Source organism: Salvelinus alpinus, chromosome 30 (assembly GCF_045679555.1).
Source record: "Salvelinus alpinus chromosome 30, SLU_Salpinus.1, whole genome shotgun sequence".
Taxonomy (NCBI): Eukaryota; Metazoa; Chordata; class Actinopteri; order Salmoniformes; family Salmonidae; genus Salvelinus; species Salvelinus alpinus.
The window spans coordinates 10,042,096-10,060,669 of record NC_092115.1 but is presented as its reverse complement, the minus strand read 5'-3'; the positions used below and the strand labels follow the sequence as shown (position 1 = coordinate 10,060,669).

Below are 18,574 nucleotides of genomic sequence, written 5' to 3'. Positions count from 1 at the left end.
TATTGTCCACAGGTGAACATGTCATGGAAAGTCATAGAAAATGAGAGTGTAGAAAGACTTCCTAGTGAAGGAAGGAGAACATTTCCACCACGCCCGAACAGGGACTTGAACCCTGGACCCTCAGATTAAAAGTCTGATGCTCTACCGACTGAGCTATCCGGGCTCTGCAAATGCCTATTTTCATACACCTAACCTGCCGGGCAGAGGCACCTGCTTACGAGGGGGCATTGTCAGATGGTACATTTCCCCAGAGAACCAGGCCTCCATTCCAAATTATACAGTCAACGAAATCTGATCTAGGCATCCCCTCCAAAGATGCAATTTTTCCAAGACTTCGTGGCGCAACGGTAGCGCGTCTGACTCCAGATCAGAAGGTTGCGTGTTCAAATCACTTCGTGGTCAGTGTTTTTATGTGTGTAATCTCTGCTTTCTTTACTCAATGAATCAGCACTAGTACCAATGTGGCTTTACAGTACTAATCTCGCACGAAAACAAACAAACCAATGCTGCTTTACATGACAATTGTCTCTCACAAAGCCTGGCACACTGCAAATTCCTAAATCAGATGATGCTGTGTGATTGATAGACTTAAATCAGTCTTCGAACAGGGAGTTTAACTTTTTATGGTTTGGGGGCAGTATTTAGACGTCTGGATGAGAAGCGTGCCCCAAGTAAACTACCTGTTACTCAGGCCCGGAAGCTAGGATATGCATATAATGGGCAGATTTGGATAGAACACACTCTAAAGTTTCCAAAACTGTTAAAATTATGTCTGTGAGTATAACAGAACTGATATGGCAGGCGAAAACCTGAGGAAAATCCATCCAGGAAGTGTTTTTTTAAATTATTTTTATTATGACTATTTCTGTGTTTTGAATTTGGTGCTCTGCAATTTCATCGGATGTTGTCGAGGTGGGTTACTAGCAGAACACCTGCGCCGAGAGGTTAAACCTGGAGGTTCAGATTAAAAATCCTAAAGTCTACAGACTAAGCTGTTTTGGCTCTGGGAGTGTATTGTCCACAGGTGAACATGTCATGGAAAGTCATAGAAAATGAGAGTGTAGAAAGACTTCCTAGTGAAGGAAGGAGAACATTTCCACCACACCCGAACAGGGACTTGAACCCTGGACCCTCAGATTAAAAGTCTGATGCTCTACCGACTGAGCATTGTCAGATGGTACATTTCCCCAGAGAACCAGGCCTCCATTCCAAATTATACAGTCAACGAAATCTGAACTAGGCATCCCCTCCAAAGATGCAATGTTTCCAAGACTTCGTGGTGCAACGGTAGCGCGTCTGACTCCAGATCAGAAGGTTGCGTGTTCAAATCACGTCGTGGTCAGTGTTTTTATGTGTGTAATCTCTGCTTTCTTTACTCAATGAATCAGCACTAGTACCAATGTGGCTTTACAGTACTAATCTCGCACGAAAACAAACAAACCAATGCTGCTTTACATGACAATTGTCTCTCACAAAGCCTGGCACACTGCAAATTCCTAAATCAGATGATGCTGTGTGATTGATAGACTTAAATCAGTCTTCGAACAGGGAGTTTAACTTTTTATGGTTTGGGGGCAGTATTTCGACGTCTGGATGAGAAGCGTGCCCCAAGTAAACTACCTGTTACTCAGGCCCGGAAGCTAGGATATGCATATAATGGGCAGATTTGGATAGAACACACTCTAAAGTTTCCAAAACTGTTAAAATTATGTCTGTGAGTATAACAGAACTGATATGGCAGGCGAAAACCTGAGGAAAATCCATCCAGGAAGTGTATTTTTAAAATTATTTTTATTATGACTATTTCTGTGTTTTGAATTTGGTGCTCTGCAATTTCACCGGATGTTGTCGAGGTGGGTTACTAGCAGAACACCTGCGCCGAGAGGTTAAACCTGGAGGTTCAGATTAAAAATCCTAAAGTCTTCAGACTAAGCTGTTTTGGCTCTGGGAGTGTATTGTCCACAGGTGAACATGTCATGGAAAGTCATAGAAAATGAGAGTGTAGAAAGACTTCCTAGTGAAGGAAGGAGAACATTTCCACCACGCCCGAACAGGGACTTGAACCCTGGACCCTCAGATTAAAAGTCTGATGCTCTACCGACTGAGCTATCCGGGCTCTGCAAATGCCTATTTTCATACACCTAACCTGCCGGGCAGAGGCACCTGCTTACGAGGGGGCATTGTCAGATGGTACATTTCCCCAGAGAACCAGGCCTCCATTCCAAATTATACAGTCAACGAAATCTGATCTAGGCATCCCCTCCAAAGATGCAATTTTTCCAAGACTTTGTGGCGCAACGGTAGCGCGTCTGACTCCAGATCAGAAGGTTGCGTGTTCAAATCACGTCGTGGTCAGTGTTTTTATGTGTGTAATCTCTGCTTTCTTTACTCAATGAATCAGCACTAGTACCAATGTGGCTTTACAGTACTAATCTCGCACGAAAACAAACAAACCAATGCTGCTTTACATGACAATTGTCTCTCACAAAGCCTGGCACACTGCAAATTCCTAAATCAGATGATGCTGTGTGATTGATAGACTTAAATCAGTCTTCGAACAGGGAGTTTAACTTTTTATGGTTTGGGGGCAGTATTTCGACGTCTGGATGAGAAGCGTGCCCCAAGTAAACGGCCTGTTACTCAGGCCCGGAAGCTAGGATATGCATATAATGGGCAGATTTGGATAGAACACACTCTAAAGTTTCCAAAACTGTTAAAATTATGTCTGTGAGTATAACAGAACTGATATGGCAGGCGAAAACCTGAGGAAAATCCATCCAGGAAGTGTTTTTTTAAATTATTTTTATTATGACTATTTCTGTGTTTTGAATTTGGTGCTCTGCAATTTCATCGGATGTTGTCGAGGTGGGTTACTAGCAGAACACCTGCGCCGAGAGGTTAAACCTGGAGGTTCAGATTAAAAATCCTAAAGTCTACAGACTAAGCTGTTTTGGCTCTGGGAGTGTATTGTCCACAGGTGAACATGTCATGGAAAGTCATAGAAAATGAGAGTGTAGAAAGACTTCCTAGTGAAGGAAGGAGAACATTTCCACCACGCCCGAACAGGGACTTGAACCCTGGACCCTCAGATTAAAAGTCTGATGCTCTACCGACTGAGCTATCCGGGCTCTGCAAATGCCTATTTTCATACACCTAACCTGCCGGGCAGAGGCACCTGCTTACGAGGGGGCATTGTCAGATGGTACATTTCCCCAGAGAACCAGGCCTCCATTCCAAATTATACAGTCAACGAAATCTGATCTAGGCATCCCCTCCAAAGATGCAATTTTTCCAAGACTTCGTGGCGCAACGGTAGCGCGTCTGACTCCAGATCAGAAGGTTGCGTGTTCAAATCACTTCGTGGTCAGTGTTTTTATGTGTGTAATCTCTGCTTTCTTTACTCAATGAATCAGCACTAGTACCAATGTGGCTTTACAGTACTAATCTCGCACGAAAACAAACAAACCAATGCTGCTTTACATGACAATTGTCTCTCACAAAGCCTGGCACACTGCAAATTCCTAAATCAGATGATGCTGTGTGATTGATAGACTTAAATCAGTCTTCGAACAGGGAGTTTAACTTTTTATGGTTTGGGGGCAGTATTTAGACGTCTGGATGAGAAGCGTGCCCCAAGTAAACTACCTGTTACTCAGGCCCGGAAGCTAGGATATGCATATAATGGGCAGATTTGGATAGAACACACTCTAAAGTTTCCAAAACTGTTAAAATTATGTCTGTGAGTATAACAGAACTGATATGGCAGGCGAAAACCTGAGGAAAATCCATCCAGGAAGTGTTTTTTTAAATTATTTTTATTATGACTATTTCTGTGTTTTGAATTTGGTGCTCTGCAATTTCATCGGATGTTGTCGAGGTGGGTTACTAGCAGAACACCTGCGCCGAGAGGTTAAACCTGGAGGTTCAGATTAAAAATCCTAAAGTCTACAGACTAAGCTGTTTTGGCTCTGGGAGTGTATTGTCCACAGGTGAACATGTCATGGAAAGTCATAGAAAATGAGAGTGTAGAAAGACTTCCTAGTGAAGGAAGGAGAACATTTCCACCACACCCGAACAGGGACTTGAACCCTGGACCCTCAGATTAAAAGTCTGATGCTCTACCGACTGAGCATTGTCAGATGGTACATTTCCCCAGAGAACCAGGCCTCCATTCCAAATTATACAGTCAACGAAATCTGAACTAGGCATCCCCTCCAAAGATGCAATGTTTCCAAGACTTCGTGGTGCAACGGTAGCGCGTCTGACTCCAGATCAGAAGGTTGCGTGTTCAAATCACGTCGTGGTCAGTGTTTTTATGTGTGTAATCTCTGCTTTCTTTACTCAATGAATCAGCACTAGTACCAATGTGGCTTTACAGTACTAATCTCGCACGAAAACAAACAAACCAATGCTGCTTTACATGACAATTGTCTCTCACAAAGCCTGGCACACTGCAAATTCCTAAATCAGATGATGCTGTGTGATTGATAGACTTAAATCAGTCTTCGAACAGGGAGTTTAACTTTTTATGGTTTGGGGGCAGTATTTCGACGTCTGGATGAGAAGCGTGCCCCAAGTAAACTACCTGTTACTCAGGCCCGGAAGCTAGGATATGCATATAATGGGCAGATTTGGATAGAACACACTCTAAAGTTTCCAAAACTGTTAAAATTATGTCTGTGAGTATAACAGAACTGATATGGCAGGCGAAAACCTGAGGAAAATCCATCCAGGAAGTGTATTTTTAAAATTATTTTTATTATGACTATTTCTGTGTTTTGAATTTGGTGCTCTGCAATTTCACCGGATGTTGTCGAGGTGGGTTACTAGCAGAACACCTGCGCCGAGAGGTTAAACCTGGAGGTTCAGATTAAAAATCCTAAAGTCTTCAGACTAAGCTGTTTTGGCTCTGGGAGTGTATTGTCCACAGGTGAACATGTCATGGAAAGTCATAGAAAATGAGAGTGTAGAAAGACTTCCTAGTGAAGGAAGGAGAACATTTCCACCACGCCCAAACAGGGACTTGAACCCTGGACCCTCAGATTAAAAGTCTGATGCTCTACCGACTGAGCTATCCGGGCTCTGCAAATGCCTATTTTCATACACCTAACCTGCCGGGCAGAGGCACCTGCTTACGAGGGGGCATTGTCAGATGGTACATTTCCCCAGAGAACCAGGCCTCCATTCCAAATTATACAGTCAACGAAATCTGATCTAGGCATCCCCTCCAAAGATGCAATTTTTCCAAGACTTTGTGGCGCAACGGTAGCGCGTCTGACTCCAGATCAGAAGGTTGCGTGTTCAAATCACGTCGTGGTCAGTGTTTTTATGTGTGTAATCTCTGCTTTCTTTACTCAATGAATCAGCACTAGTACCAATGTGGCTTTACAGTACTAATCTCGCACGAAAACAAACAAACCAATGCTGCTTTACATGACAATTGTCTCTCACAAAGCCTGGCACACTGCAAATTCCTAAATCAGATGATGCTGTGTGATTGATAGACTTAAATCAGTCTTCGAACAGGGAGTTTAACTTTTTATGGTTTGGGGGCAGTATTTCGACGTCTGGATGAGAAGCGTGCCCCAAGTAAACGGCCTGTTACTCAGGCCCGGAAGCTAGGATATGCATATAATGGGCAGATTTGGATAAAACACACTCTAAAGTTTCCAAAACTGTTAAAATTATGTCTGTGAGTATAACAGAACTGATATGGCAGGCGAAAACCTGAGGAAAATCCATCCAGGAAGTGTTTTTTTTAATTATTTTTATTATGACTATTTCTGTGTTTTGAATTTGGTGCTCTGCAATTTCACCGGATGTTGTCGAGGTGGGTTACTAGCAGAACACCTGCGCCGAGAGGTTAAACCTGGAGGTTCAGATTAAAAATCCTAAAGTCTTCAGACTAAGCTGTTTTGGCTCTGGGAGTGTATTGTCCACAGGTGAACATGTCATGGAAAGTCATAGAAAATGAGAGTGTAGAAAGACTTCCTAGTGAAGGAAGGAGAACATTTCCACCACGCCCGAACAGGGACTTGAACCCTGGACCCTCAGATTAAAAGTCTGATGCTCTACCGACTGAGCTATCCGGGCTCTGCAAATGCCTATTTTCATACACCTAACCTGCCGGGCAGAGGCACCTGCTTACGAGGGGGCATTGTCAGATGGTACATTTCCCCAGAGAACCAGGCCTCCATTCCAAATTATACAGTCAACGAAATCTGATCTAGGCATCCCCTCCAAAGATGCAATTTTTCCAAGACTTCGTGGCGCAACGGTAGCGCGTCTGACTCCAGATCAGAAGGTTGCGTGTTCAAATCACGTCGTGGTCAGTGTTTTTATGTGTGTAATCTCTGCTTTCTTTACCTAATGAATCAGCACTAGTACCAATGTGGCTTTACAGTACTAATCTCGCACGAAAACAAACAAACCAATGCTGCTTTACATGACAATTGTCTCTCACAAAGCCCTGGACCCTCAGATTAAAAGTCTGATGCTCTACCGACTGAGCTATCCGGGCTCTGCAAATGCCTATTTTCATACACCTAACCTGCCGGGCAGAGGCACCTGTTTACGAGGGGGCATTGTCAGATGGTACATTTCCCCAGAGAACCAGGCCTCCATTCCAAATTATACAGTCAACGAAATCTGATCTAGGCATCCCCTCCAAAGATGCAATTTTTCCAAGACTTCGTGGCGCAACGGTAGCGCGTCTGACTCCAGATCAGAAGGTTGCGTGTTCAAATCACGTCGTGGTCAGTGTTTTTATGTGTGTAATCTCTGCTTTCTTTACTCAATGAATCAGCACTAGTACCAATGTGGCTTTACAGTACTAATCTCGCACGAAAACAAACAAACCAATGCTGCTTTACATGACAATTGTCTCTCACAAAGCCTGGCACACTGCAAATTCCTAAATCAGATGATGCTGTGTGATTGATAGACTTAAATCAGTCTTCGAACAGGGAGTTTAACTTTTTATGGTTTGGGGGCAGTATTTCGACGTCTGGATGAGAAGCGTGCCCCAAGTAAACTACCTGTTACTCAGGCCCGGAAGCTAGGATATGCATATAATGGGCAGATTTGGATAGAACACACTCTAAAGTTTCCAAAACTGTTAAAATTATGTCTGTGAGTATAACAGAACTGATATGGCAGGCGAAAACCTGAGGAAAATCCATCCAGGAAGTGTTTTTTTAAATTATTTTTATTATGACTATTTCTGTGTTTTGAATTTGGTGCTCTGCAATTTCACCGGATGTTGTCGAGGTGGGTTACTAGCAGAACACCTGCGCCGAGAGGTTAAACCTGGAGGTTCAGATTAAAAATCCTAAAGTCTTCAGACTAAGCTGTTTTGGCTCTGGGAGTGTATTGTCCACAGGTGAACATGTCATGGAAAGTCATAGAAAATGAGAGTGTAGAAAGACTTCCTAGTGAAGGAAGGAGAACATTTCCACCACGCCCGAACAGGGACTTGAACCCTGGACCCTCAGATTAAAAGTCTGATGCTCTACCGACTGAGCTATCCGGGCTCTGCAAATGCCTATTTTCATACACCTAACCTGCCGGGCAGAGGCACCTGCTTACGAGGGGGCATTGTCAGATGGTACATTTCCCCAGAGAACCAGGCCTCCATTCCAAATTATACAGTCAACGAAATCTGATCTAGGCATCCCCTCCAAAGATGCAATTTTTCCAAGACTTCGTGGCGCAACGGTAGCGCGTCTGACTCCAGATCAGAAGGTTGCGTGTTCAAATCACGTCGTGGTCAGTGTTTTTATGTGTGTAATCTCTGCTTTCTTTACCTAATGAATCAGCACTAGTACCAATGTGGCTTTACAGTACTAATCTCGCACGAAAACAAACAAACCAATGCTGCTTTACATGACAATTGTCTCTCACAAAGCCCTGGACCCTCAGATTAAAAGTCTGATGCTCTACCGACTGAGCTATCCGGGCTCTGCAAATGCCTATTTTCATACACCTAACCTGCCGGGCAGAGGCACCTGTTTACGAGGGGGCATTGTCAGATGGTACATTTCCCCAGAGAACCAGGCCTCCATTCCAAATTATACAGTCAACGAAATCTGATCTAGGCATCCCCTCCAAAGATGCAATTTTTCCAAGACTTCGTGGCGCAACGGTAGCGCGTCTGACTCCAGATCAGAAGGTTGCGTGTTCAAATCACGTCGTGGTCAGTGTTTTTATGTGTGTAATCTCTGCTTTCTTTACTCAATGAATCAGCACTAGTACCAATGTGGCTTTACAGTACTAATCTCGCACGAAAACAAACAAACCAATGCTGATTGACAATTGTCTCTCACAAAGCCTGGCACACTGCAAATTCCTAAATCAGATGATGCTGTGTGATTGATAGACTTAAATCAGTCTTCGAACAGGGAGTTTAAATTTTTATGGTTTGGGGGCAGTATTTCGACGTCTGGATGAGAAGCGTGCCCCAAGTAAACTACCTGTTACTCAGGCCCGGAAGCTAGGATATGCATATAATGGGCAGATTTGAATAGAACACACTCTAAAGTTTCCAAAACTGTTAAAATTATGTCTGTGAGTATAACAGAACTGATATGGCAGGCGAAAACCTGAGGAAAATCCATCCAGGAAGTGTTTTTTTTTATTATTTTTATTATGACTATTTCTGTGTTTTGAATTTGGTGCTCTGCAATTTCACCGGATGTTGTCGAGGTGGGTTACTAGCAGAACACCTGCGCCGAGAGGTTAAACCTGGAGGTTCAGATTAAAAATCCTAAAGTCTTCAGACTAAGCTGTTTTGGCTCTGGGAGTGTATTGTCCACAGGTGAACATGTCATGGAAAGTCATAGAAAATGAGAGTGTAGAAAGACTTCCTAGTGAAGGAAGGAGAACATTTCCACCACACCCAAACAGGGACTTGAACCCTGGACCCTCAGATTAAAAGTCTGATGCTCTACCGACTGAGCTATCCGGGCTCTGCAAATGCCTATTTTCATACACCTAACCTGCCGGGCAGAGGCACCTGCTTACGAGGGGGCATTGTCAGATGGTACATTTCCCCAGAGAACCAGGCCTCCATTCCAAATTATACAGTCAACGAAATCTGATCTAGGCATCCCCTCCAAAGATGCAATTTTTCAAAGACTTCGTGGCGCAACGGTAGCGCGTCTGACTCCAGATCAGAAGGTTGCGTGTTCAAATCACGTCGTGGTCAGTGTTTTTATGTGTGTAATCTCTGCTTTCTTTACCTAATGAATCAGCACTAGTACCAATGTGGCTTTACAGTACTAATCTCGCACGAAAACAAACAAACCAATGCTGCTTTACATGACAATTGTCTCTCACAAAGCCTGGCACACTGCAAATTCCTAAATCAGATGATGCTGTGTGATTGATAGACTTAAATCAGTCTTCGAACAGGGAGTTTAACTTTTTATGGTTTGGGGGCAGTATTTCGACGTCTGGATGAGAAGCGTGCCCCAAGTAAACTACCTGTTACTGAGGCCCGGAAGCTAGGATATGCATATAATGTGCAGATTTGGATAGAACACACTCTAAAGTTTCCAAAACTGTTAAAATTATGTCTGTGAGTATAACAGAACTGATATGGCAGGCGAAAACCTGAGGAAAATCCATCCAGGAAGTGTTTTTTTAAATTATTTTTATTATGACTATTTCTGTGTTTTGAATTTGGTGCTCTGCAATTTCACCGGATGTTGTCGAGGTGGGTTACTAGCAGAACACCTGCGCCGAGAGGTTAAACCTGGAGGTTCAGATTAAAAATCCTAAAGTCTTCAGACTAAGCTGTTTTGGCTCTGGGAGTGTATTGTCCACAGGTGAACATGTCATGGAAAGTCATAGAAAATGAGAGTGTAGAAAGACTTCCTAGTGAAGGAAGGAGAACATTTCCACCACGCCCGAACAGGCACTTGAACCCTGGACACTCAGATTAAAAGTCTGATGCTCTACCGACTGAGCTATCCGGGCTCTGCAAATGCCTATTTTCATACACCTAACCTGCCGGGCAGAGGCACCTGTTTACGAGGGGGCATTGTCAGATGGTACATTTCCCCAGAGAACCAGGCCTCCATTCCAAATTATACAGTCAACGAAATCTGATCTAGGCATCCCCTCCAAAGATGCAATTTTTCCAAGACTTCGTGGCGCAACGGTAGCGCGTCTGACTCCAGATCAGAAGGTTGCGTGTTCAAATCACGTCGTGGTCAGTGTTTTTATGTGTGTAATCTCTGCTTTCTTTACTCAATGAATCAGCACTAGTACCAATGTGGCTTTACAGTACTAATCTCGCACGAAAACAAACAAACCAATGCTGCTTTACATGACAATTGTCTCTCACAAAGCCTGGCACACTGCAAATTCCTAAATCAGATGATGCTGTGTGATTGATAGACTTAAATCAGTCTTCGAACAGGGAGTTTAACTTTTTATGGTTTGGGGGCAGTATTTCGACGTCTGGATGAGAAGCGTGCCCCAAGTAAACTACCTGTTACTCAGGCCCGGAAGCTAGGATATGCATATAATGGGCAGATTTGGATAGAACACACTCTAAAGTTTCCAAAACTGTTAAAATTATGTCTGTGAGTATAACAGAACTGATATGGCAGGCGAAAACCTGAGGAAAATCCATCCAGGAAGTGTTTTTTTAAATTATTTTTATTATGACTATTTCTGTGTTTTGAATTTGGTGCTCTGCAATTTCATCGGATGTTGTCGAGGTGGGTTACTAGCAGAACACCTGCGCCGAGAGGTTAAACCTGGAGGTTCAGATTAAAAATCCTAAAGTCTACAGACTAAGCTGTTTTGGCTCTGGGAGTGTATTGTCCACAGGTGAACATGTCATGGAAAGTCATAGAAAATGAGAGTGTAGAAAGACTTCCTAGTGAAGGAAGGAGAACATTTCCACCACGCCCGAACAGGGACTTGAACCCTGGACCCTCAGATTAAAAGTCTGATGCTCTACCGACTGAGCATTGTCAGATGGTACATTTCCCCAGAGAACCAGGCCTCCATTCCAAATTATACAGTCAACGAAATCTGATCTAGGCATCCCCTCCAAAGATGCAATTTTTCCAAGACTTCGTGGCGCAACGGTAGCGCGTCTGACTCCAGATCAGAAGGTTGCGTGTTCAAATCACGTCGTGGTCAGTCTTTTTACGTGTGTAATCTCTGCTTTCTTTACTCAATGAATCAGCACTAGTACCAATGTGGCTTTACAGTACTAATCTCGCACGAAAACAAACAAACCAATGCTGCTTTACATGACAATTGTCTCTCACAAAGCCTGGCACACTGCAAATTCCTAAATCAGATAATGCTGTGTGATTGATAGACTTAAATCAGTCTTCGAACAGGGAGTTTAACTTTTTATGGTTTGGGGCAGTATTTCGACGTCTGGATGAGAAGCGTGCCCCAAGTAAACTACCTGTTACTCAGGCCCGGAAGCTAGGATATGCATATAATGGGCAGATTTGGATATAACACACTCTAAAGTTTCCAAAACTGTTAAAATTATGTCTGTGAGTATAACAGAACTGATATGGCAGGCGAAAACCTGAGGAAAATCCATCCAGGAAGTGTTTTTTTAAATTATTTTTATTATGACTATTTCTGTGTTTTGAATTTGGTGCTCTGCACTTTCACCGGATGTTGTCGAGGTGGGTTACGAGCAGAACACCTGCGCCGAGAGGTTAAACCTGGAGGTTCAGATTAAAAATCCTAAAGTCTTCAGACTAAGCTGTTTTGGCTCTGGGAGTGTATTGTCCACAGGTGAACATGTCATGGAAAGTCATAGAAAATGAGAGTGTAGAAAGACTTCCTCGTGAAGGATGGAGAACATTTCCCCCACGCCCGAACAGGGACTTGAAACCTGGACCCTCAGATTAAAAGTCTGATGCTCTACCGACTGAGCTATCCGGGCTCTGCAAATTCCTATTTTCATACACCTAACCTGCCGGGCAGAGTCACCTGCTTACGAGGGGGCATTGTCAGATGGTACATTTCCCCAGAGAACCAGGCCTCCATTCCAAATTATACAGTCAACGAAATCTGAACTAGGCATCCCCTCCAAAGATGCAGTTTGTCTAAGAATTCGTGGCGCAACGGTAGCGCGTCTGACTCCAGATCAGAAGGTTGCGTGTTCAAATCACGTTGTGGTCAGTATTTTTATGTGTGTAATCTCTGCTTTCTTTACTCAATGAATCAGCACTAGTACCAATGTGGCTTTACAGTACTAATCTCGCACGAAAACAAACAAACCAATTCAGCTTGACAATTGTCTCTCACAAAGCCTGGCACACTGCAAATTCCTAAATCAGATGATGCTGTGTGATTGATAGACTTAAATCAGTCTTCGAACAGGGAGTTTAACTTTTTATGGTTTGGGGGCAGTATTTCGACGTCTGGATGAGAAGCGTGCCCCAAGTAAACTACCTGTTACTCAGGCCCGGAAGCTAGGATATGCATATAATGGGCAGAGTTGGATAGAACACACTCTAAAGTTTCCAAAACTGTTAAAATTATGTCTGTGAGTATAACAGAACTGATATGGCAGGCGAAAACCTGAGGAAAATCCATCCAGGAAGTGTTTTTTTAAATTATTTTTATTATGACTATTTCTGTGTTTTGAATTTGGTGCTCTGCAATTTCACCGGATGTTGTCGAGGTGGGTTACTAGCAGAACACCTGCGCCGAGAGGTTAAACCTGGAGGTTCAGATTAAAAATCCTAAAGTCTTCAGACTAAGCTGTTTTGGCTCTGGGAGTGTATTGTCCACAGGTGAACATGTCATGGAAAGTCAAAGAAAATGAGAGTGTAGAAAGACTTCCTCGTGAAGGATGGAGAACATTTCCCCCACGCCCGAACAGGGACTTGAACCCTGGACCCTCAGATTAAAAGTCTGATGCTCTACCGACTGAGCTATCCGGGCTCTGCAAATTCCTATTTTCATACACCTAACCTGCCGGGCAGAGGCACCTGCTTACGAGGGGGCATTGTCAGATGGTACATTTCCCCAGAGAACCAGGCCTCCATTCCAAATTATACAGTCAACGAAATCTGAACTAGGCATCCCCTCCAAAGATGCAATTTGTCCAAGACTTCGTGGCGCAACGGTAGCGCGTCTGACTCCAGATCAGAAGGTTGCGTGTTCAAATCACGTCGTGGTCAGTGTTTTTATGTGTGTAATCTCTGCTTTCTTTACTCAATGAATCAGCACTAGTACCAATGTGGCTTTACAGTACTAATCTCGCACGAAAACAAACAAACCAATGCTGCATCACAATTGTCTCTCACAAAGCCTGGCACACTGCAAATTCCTAAATCAGATGATGCTGTGTGATTGATAGACTTAAATCAGTCTTCGAACAGGGAGTTTAACTTTTTATGGTTTGGGGGCAGTATTTCGACGTCTGGATGAGAAGCGTGCCCCAAGTAAACTACCTGTTACTCAGGCCCGGAAGCTAGGATATGCATATAATGGGCAGATTTGAATAGAACACACTCTAAAGTTTCCAAAACTGTTAAAATTATGTCTGTGAGTATAACAGAACTGATATGGCAGGCGAAAACCTGAGGAAAATCCATCCAGGAAGTGTTTTTTTAAATTATTTTTATTATGACTATTTCTGTGTTTTGAATTTGGTGCTCTGCAATTTCACCGGATGTTGTCGAGGTGGGTTACTAGCAGAACACCTGCGCCGAGAGGTTAAACCTGGAGGTTCAGATTAAAAATCCTAAAGTCTTCAGACTAAGCTGTTTTGGCTCTGGGAGTGTATTGTCCACAGGTGAACATGTCATGGAAAGTCATAGAAAATGAGAGTGTAGAAAGACTTCCTAGTGAAGGAAGGAGAACATTTCCACCACGCCCGAACAGGGACTTGAACCCTGGACCCTCAGATTAAAAGTCTGATGCTCTACCGACTGAGCTATCCGGGCTCTGCAAATCCTATTTTCATACACCTAACCTGCCGGGCAGAGGCACCTGCTTACGAGGGGGCATTGTCAGATGGTACATTTCCCCAGAGAACCAGGCCTCCATTCCAAATTATACAGTCAACGAAATCTGATCTAGGCATCCCCTCCAAAGATGCAATTTGTCCAAGACTTCGTGGCGCAACGGTAGCGCGTCTGACTCCAGATCAGAAGGTTGCGTGTTCAAATCACGTCGTGGTCAGTCTTTTTATGTGTGTAATCTCTGCTTTCTTTACTCAATGAATCAGCACTAGTACCAATGTGGCTTTACAGTACTAATCTCGCACGAAAACAAACAAACCAATGCTGCTTTACATGACAATTGTCTCTCACAAAGCCTGGCACACTGCAAATTCCTAAATCAGATGATGCTGTGTGATTGATAGACTTAAATCAGTCTTCGAACAGGGAGTTTAACTTTTTATGGTTTGGGGGCAGTATTTCGACGTCTGGATGAGAAGCGTGCCCCAAGTAAACTACCTGTTACTCAGGCCCGGAAGCTAGGATATGCATATAATGGGCAGATTTGGATAGAACACACTCTAAAGTTTCCAAAACTGTTAAAATTATGTCTGTGAGTATAACAGAACTGATATGGCAGGCGAAAACCTGAGGAAAATCCATCCAGGAAGTGTTTTTTTAAATTATTTTTATTATGACTATTTCTGTGTTTTGAATTTGGTGCTCTGCAATTTCACCGGATGTTGTCGAGGTGGGTTACTAGCAGAACACCTGCGCCGAGAGGTTAAACCTGGAGGTTCAGATTAAAAATCCTAAAGTCTTCAGACTAAGCTGTTTTGGCTCTGGGAGTGTATTGTCCACAGGTGAACATGTCATGGAAAGTCATAGAAAATGAGAGTGTAGAAAGACTTCCTAGTGAAGGAAGGAGAACATTTCCACCACGCCCGAACAGGGACTTGAACCCTGGACCCTCAGATTAAAAGTCTGATGCTCTACCGACTGAGCTATCCGGGCTCTGCAAATTCCTATTTTCATACACCTAACCTGCCGGGCAGAGGCACCTGCTTACGAGGGGGCATTGTCAGATGGTACATTTCCCCAGAGAACCAGGCCTCCATTCCAAATTATACAGTCAACGAAATCTGAACTAGGCATCCCCTCCAAAGATGCAATTTGTCCAAGACTTCGTGGCGCAACGGTAGCGCGTCTGACTCCAGATCAGAAGGTTGCGTGTTCAAATCACGTCGTGGTCAGTATTTTTATGTGTGTAATCTCTGCTTTCTTTACTCAATGAATCAGCACTAGTACCAATGTGGCTTTACAGTACTAATCTCGCACGAAAACAAACAAACCAATGCTGCTTGACAATTGTCTCTCACAAAGCCTGGCACACTGCAAATTCCTAAATCAGATGATGCTGTGTGATTGATAGACTTAAATCAGTCTTCGAACAGGGAGTTTAACTTTTTATGGTTTGGGGGCAGTATTTCGACGTCTGGATGAGAAGCGTGCCCCAAGTAAACTACCTGTTACTCAGGCCCGGAAGCTAGGATATGCATATAATGGGCAGATTTGGATAGAACACACTCTAAAGTTTCCAAAACTGTTAAAATTATGTCTGTGAGTATAACAGAACTGATATGGCAGGCGAAAACCTGAGGAAAATCCATCCAGGAAGTGTTTTTTTAAATTATTTTTATTATGACTATTTCTGTGTTTTGAATTTGGTGCTCTGCAATTTCACCGGATGTTGTCGAGGTGGGTTACTAGCAGAACACCTGCGCCGAGAGGTTAAACCTGGAGGTTCAGATTAAAAATCCTAAAGTCTTCAGACTAAGCTGTTTTGGCTCTGGGAGTGTATTGTCCACAGGTGAACATGTCATGGAAAGTCATAGAAAATGAGAGTGTAGAAAGACTTCCTAGTGAAGGAAGGAGAACATTTCCACCACGCCCGAACAGGGACTTGAACCCTGGACCCTCAGATTAAAAGTCTGATGCTCTACCGACTGAGCTATCCGGGCTCTGCAAATGCCTATTTTCATACACCTAACCTGCCGGGCAGAGGCACCTGCTTACGAGGGGGCATTGTCAGATGGTACATTTCCCCAGAGAACCAGGCCTCCATTCCAAATTATACAGTCAACGAAATCTGATCTAGGCATCCCCTCCAAAGATGCAATTTGTCCAAGACTTCGTGGCGCAACGGTAGCGCGTCTGACTCCAGATCAGAAGGTTGCATGTTCAAATCACGTCGTGGTCAGTATTTTTATGTGTGTAATCTCTGCTTTCTTTACTCAATGAATCAGCACTAGTACCAATGTGGCTTTACAGTACTAATCTCGCACGAAAACAAACAAACCAATGCTGCTTGACAATTGTCTCTCACAAAGCCTGGCACACTGCAAATTCCTAAATCAGATGATGCTGTGTGATTGATAGACTTAAATCAGTCTTCGAACAGGGAGTTTAACTTTTTATGGTTTGGGGGCAGTATTTCGACGTCTGGATGAGAAGCGTGCCCCAAGTAAACTACCTGTTACTCAGGCCCGGAAGCTAGGATATGCATATAATGGGCAGATTTGAATAGAACACACTCTAAAGTTTCCAAAACTGTTAAAATTATGTCTGTGAGTATAACAGAACTGATATGGCAGGCGAAAACCTGAGGAAAATCCATCCAGGAAGTGTTTTTTAAAATTATTTTTATTATGACTATTTCTGTGTTTTGAATTTGGTGCTCTGCAATTTCACCGGATGTTGTCGAGGTGGGTTACTAGCAGAACACCTGCGCCGAGAGGTTAAACCTGGAGGTTCAGATTAAAAATCCTAAAGTCTTCAGACTAAGCTGTTTTGGCTCTGGGAGTGTATTGTCCACAGGTGAACATGTCATGGAAAGTCATAGAAAATGAGAGTGTAGAAAGACTTCCTAGTGAAGGAAGGAGAACATTTCCACCACGCCCGAACAGGGACTTGAACCCTGGACCCTCAGATTAAAAGTCTGATGCTCTACCGACTGAGCTATCCGGGCTCTGCAAATGCCTATTTTCATACACCTAACCTGCCGGGCAGAGGCACCTGCTTACGAGGGGGCATTGTCAGATGGTACATTTCCCCAGAGAACCAGGCCTCCATTCCAAATTATACAGTCAACGAAATCTGATCTAGGCATCCCCTCCAAAGATGCAATTTGTCCAAGACTTCGTGGCGCAACGGTAGCGCGTCTGACTCCAGATCAGAAGGTTGCATGTTCAAATCACGTCGTGGTCAGTATTTTTATGTGTGTAATCTCTGCTTTCTTTACTCAATGAATCAGCACTAGTACCAATGTGGCTTTACAGTACTAATCTCGCACGAAAACAAACAAACCAATGCTGCTTCACAATTGTCTCTCACAAAGCCTGGCACACTGCAAATTCCTAAATCAGATGATGCTGTGTGATTGATAGACTTAAATCAGTCTTCGAACAGGGAGTTTAACTTTTTATGGTTTGGGGGCAGTATTTCGACGTCTGGATGAGAAGCGTGCCCCAAGTAAACTACCTGTTACTCAGGCCCGGAAGCTAGGATATGCATATAATGGGCAGATTTGGATAGAACACACTCTAAAGTTTCCAAAACTGTTAAAATTATGTCTGTGAGTATAACAGAACTGATATGGCAGGCGAAAACCTGAGGAAAATCCATCCAGGAAGTGTTTTTTTAAATTATTTTTATTATGACTATTTCTGTGTTTTGAATTTGGTGCTCTGCAATTTCACCGGATGTTGTCGAGGTGGGTTACTAGCAGAACACCTGCGCCGAGAGGTTAAACCTGGAGGTTCAGATTAAAAATCCTAAAGTCTTCAGACTAAGCTGTTTTGGCTCTGGGAGTGTATTGTCCACAGGTGAACATGTCATGGAAAGTCATAGAAAATGAGAGTGTAGAAAGACTTCCTAGTGAAGGAAGGAGAACATTTCCACCACGCCCGAACAGGGACTTGAACCCTGGACCCTCAGATTAAAAGTCTGATGCTCTACCGACTGAGCTATCCGGGCTCTGCAAATGCCTATTTTCATACACCTAACCTGCCGGGCAGAGGCACCTGCTTACGAGGGGGCATTGTCAGATGGTACATTTCCCCAGAGAACCAGGCCTCCATTCCAAATTATACAGTCAACGAAATCTGATCTAGGCATCCCCTCCAAAGATGCAATTTGTCCAAGACTTCGTGGCGCAACGGTAGCGCGTCTGACTCCAGATCAGAAGGTTGCATGTTCAAATCACGTCGTGGTCAGTATTTTTATGTGTGTAATCTCTGCTTTCTTTACTCAATGAATCAGCACTAGTACCAATGTGGCTTTACAGTACTAATCTCGCACGAAAACAAACAAACCAATGCTGCTTCACAATTGTCTCTCACAAAGCCTGGCACACTGCAAATTCCTAAATCAGATGATGCTGTGTGATTGATAGACTTAAATCAGTCTTCGAACAGGGAGTTTAACTTTTTATGGTTTGGGGGCAGTATTTCGACGTCTGGATGAGAAGCGTGCCCCAAGTAAACTACCTGTTACTCAGGCCCGGAAGCTAGGATATGCATATAATGGGCAGATTTGGATAGAACACACTCTAAAGTTTCCAAAACTGTTAAAAT

The 18,574-nt window shown here is 43.5% G+C and overlaps 13 non-coding genes across 13 annotated transcripts; all 13 read right to left on the bottom strand.

Moving 5' to 3' along the window:
• Nucleotides 1-90: 90 nt before the first annotated feature.
• Nucleotides 91-163, bottom strand: trnak-uuu (transfer RNA lysine (anticodon UUU)). Its single transcript has one exon. It is a non-coding gene; the product is annotated as a tRNA-Lys (tRNA).
• A 1,880-nt stretch (nt 164-2,043) lies between these two features.
• On the bottom strand, nt 2,044-2,116 carry trnak-uuu (transfer RNA lysine (anticodon UUU)). Its single transcript has one exon. It is a non-coding gene; the product is annotated as a tRNA-Lys (tRNA).
• Nucleotides 2,117-3,055: 939 nt separating this feature from the next.
• On the bottom strand, nt 3,056-3,128 carry trnak-uuu (transfer RNA lysine (anticodon UUU)). The gene has a single exon. It is a non-coding gene; the product is annotated as a tRNA-Lys (tRNA).
• A 1,880-nt stretch (nt 3,129-5,008) lies between these two features.
• Nucleotides 5,009-5,081, bottom strand: trnak-uuu (transfer RNA lysine (anticodon UUU)). The gene has a single exon. It is a non-coding gene; the product is annotated as a tRNA-Lys (tRNA).
• Nucleotides 5,082-6,020: 939 nt separating this feature from the next.
• Nucleotides 6,021-6,093, bottom strand: trnak-uuu (transfer RNA lysine (anticodon UUU)). Its single transcript has one exon. It is a non-coding gene; the product is annotated as a tRNA-Lys (tRNA).
• Nucleotides 6,094-7,459: 1,366 nt separating this feature from the next.
• Nucleotides 7,460-7,532, bottom strand: trnak-uuu (transfer RNA lysine (anticodon UUU)). Its single transcript has one exon. It is a non-coding gene; the product is annotated as a tRNA-Lys (tRNA).
• Nucleotides 7,533-8,893: 1,361 nt separating this feature from the next.
• Nucleotides 8,894-8,966, bottom strand: trnak-uuu (transfer RNA lysine (anticodon UUU)). The gene has a single exon. It is a non-coding gene; the product is annotated as a tRNA-Lys (tRNA).
• A 3,897-nt stretch (nt 8,967-12,863) lies between these two features.
• trnak-uuu (transfer RNA lysine (anticodon UUU)) lies at nt 12,864-12,936 on the bottom strand. Its single transcript has one exon. It is a non-coding gene; the product is annotated as a tRNA-Lys (tRNA).
• Nucleotides 12,937-13,870: 934 nt separating this feature from the next.
• trnak-uuu (transfer RNA lysine (anticodon UUU)) lies at nt 13,871-13,943 on the bottom strand. The gene has a single exon. It is a non-coding gene; the product is annotated as a tRNA-Lys (tRNA).
• Nucleotides 13,944-14,881: 938 nt separating this feature from the next.
• Nucleotides 14,882-14,954, bottom strand: trnak-uuu (transfer RNA lysine (anticodon UUU)). The gene has a single exon. It is a non-coding gene; the product is annotated as a tRNA-Lys (tRNA).
• A 934-nt stretch (nt 14,955-15,888) lies between these two features.
• Nucleotides 15,889-15,961, bottom strand: trnak-uuu (transfer RNA lysine (anticodon UUU)). The gene has a single exon. It is a non-coding gene; the product is annotated as a tRNA-Lys (tRNA).
• Nucleotides 15,962-16,895: 934 nt separating this feature from the next.
• trnak-uuu (transfer RNA lysine (anticodon UUU)) lies at nt 16,896-16,968 on the bottom strand. The gene has a single exon. It is a non-coding gene; the product is annotated as a tRNA-Lys (tRNA).
• A 934-nt stretch (nt 16,969-17,902) lies between these two features.
• trnak-uuu (transfer RNA lysine (anticodon UUU)) lies at nt 17,903-17,975 on the bottom strand. The gene has a single exon. It is a non-coding gene; the product is annotated as a tRNA-Lys (tRNA).
• Between the last annotated feature and the right edge of the window lie 599 nt (nt 17,976-18,574).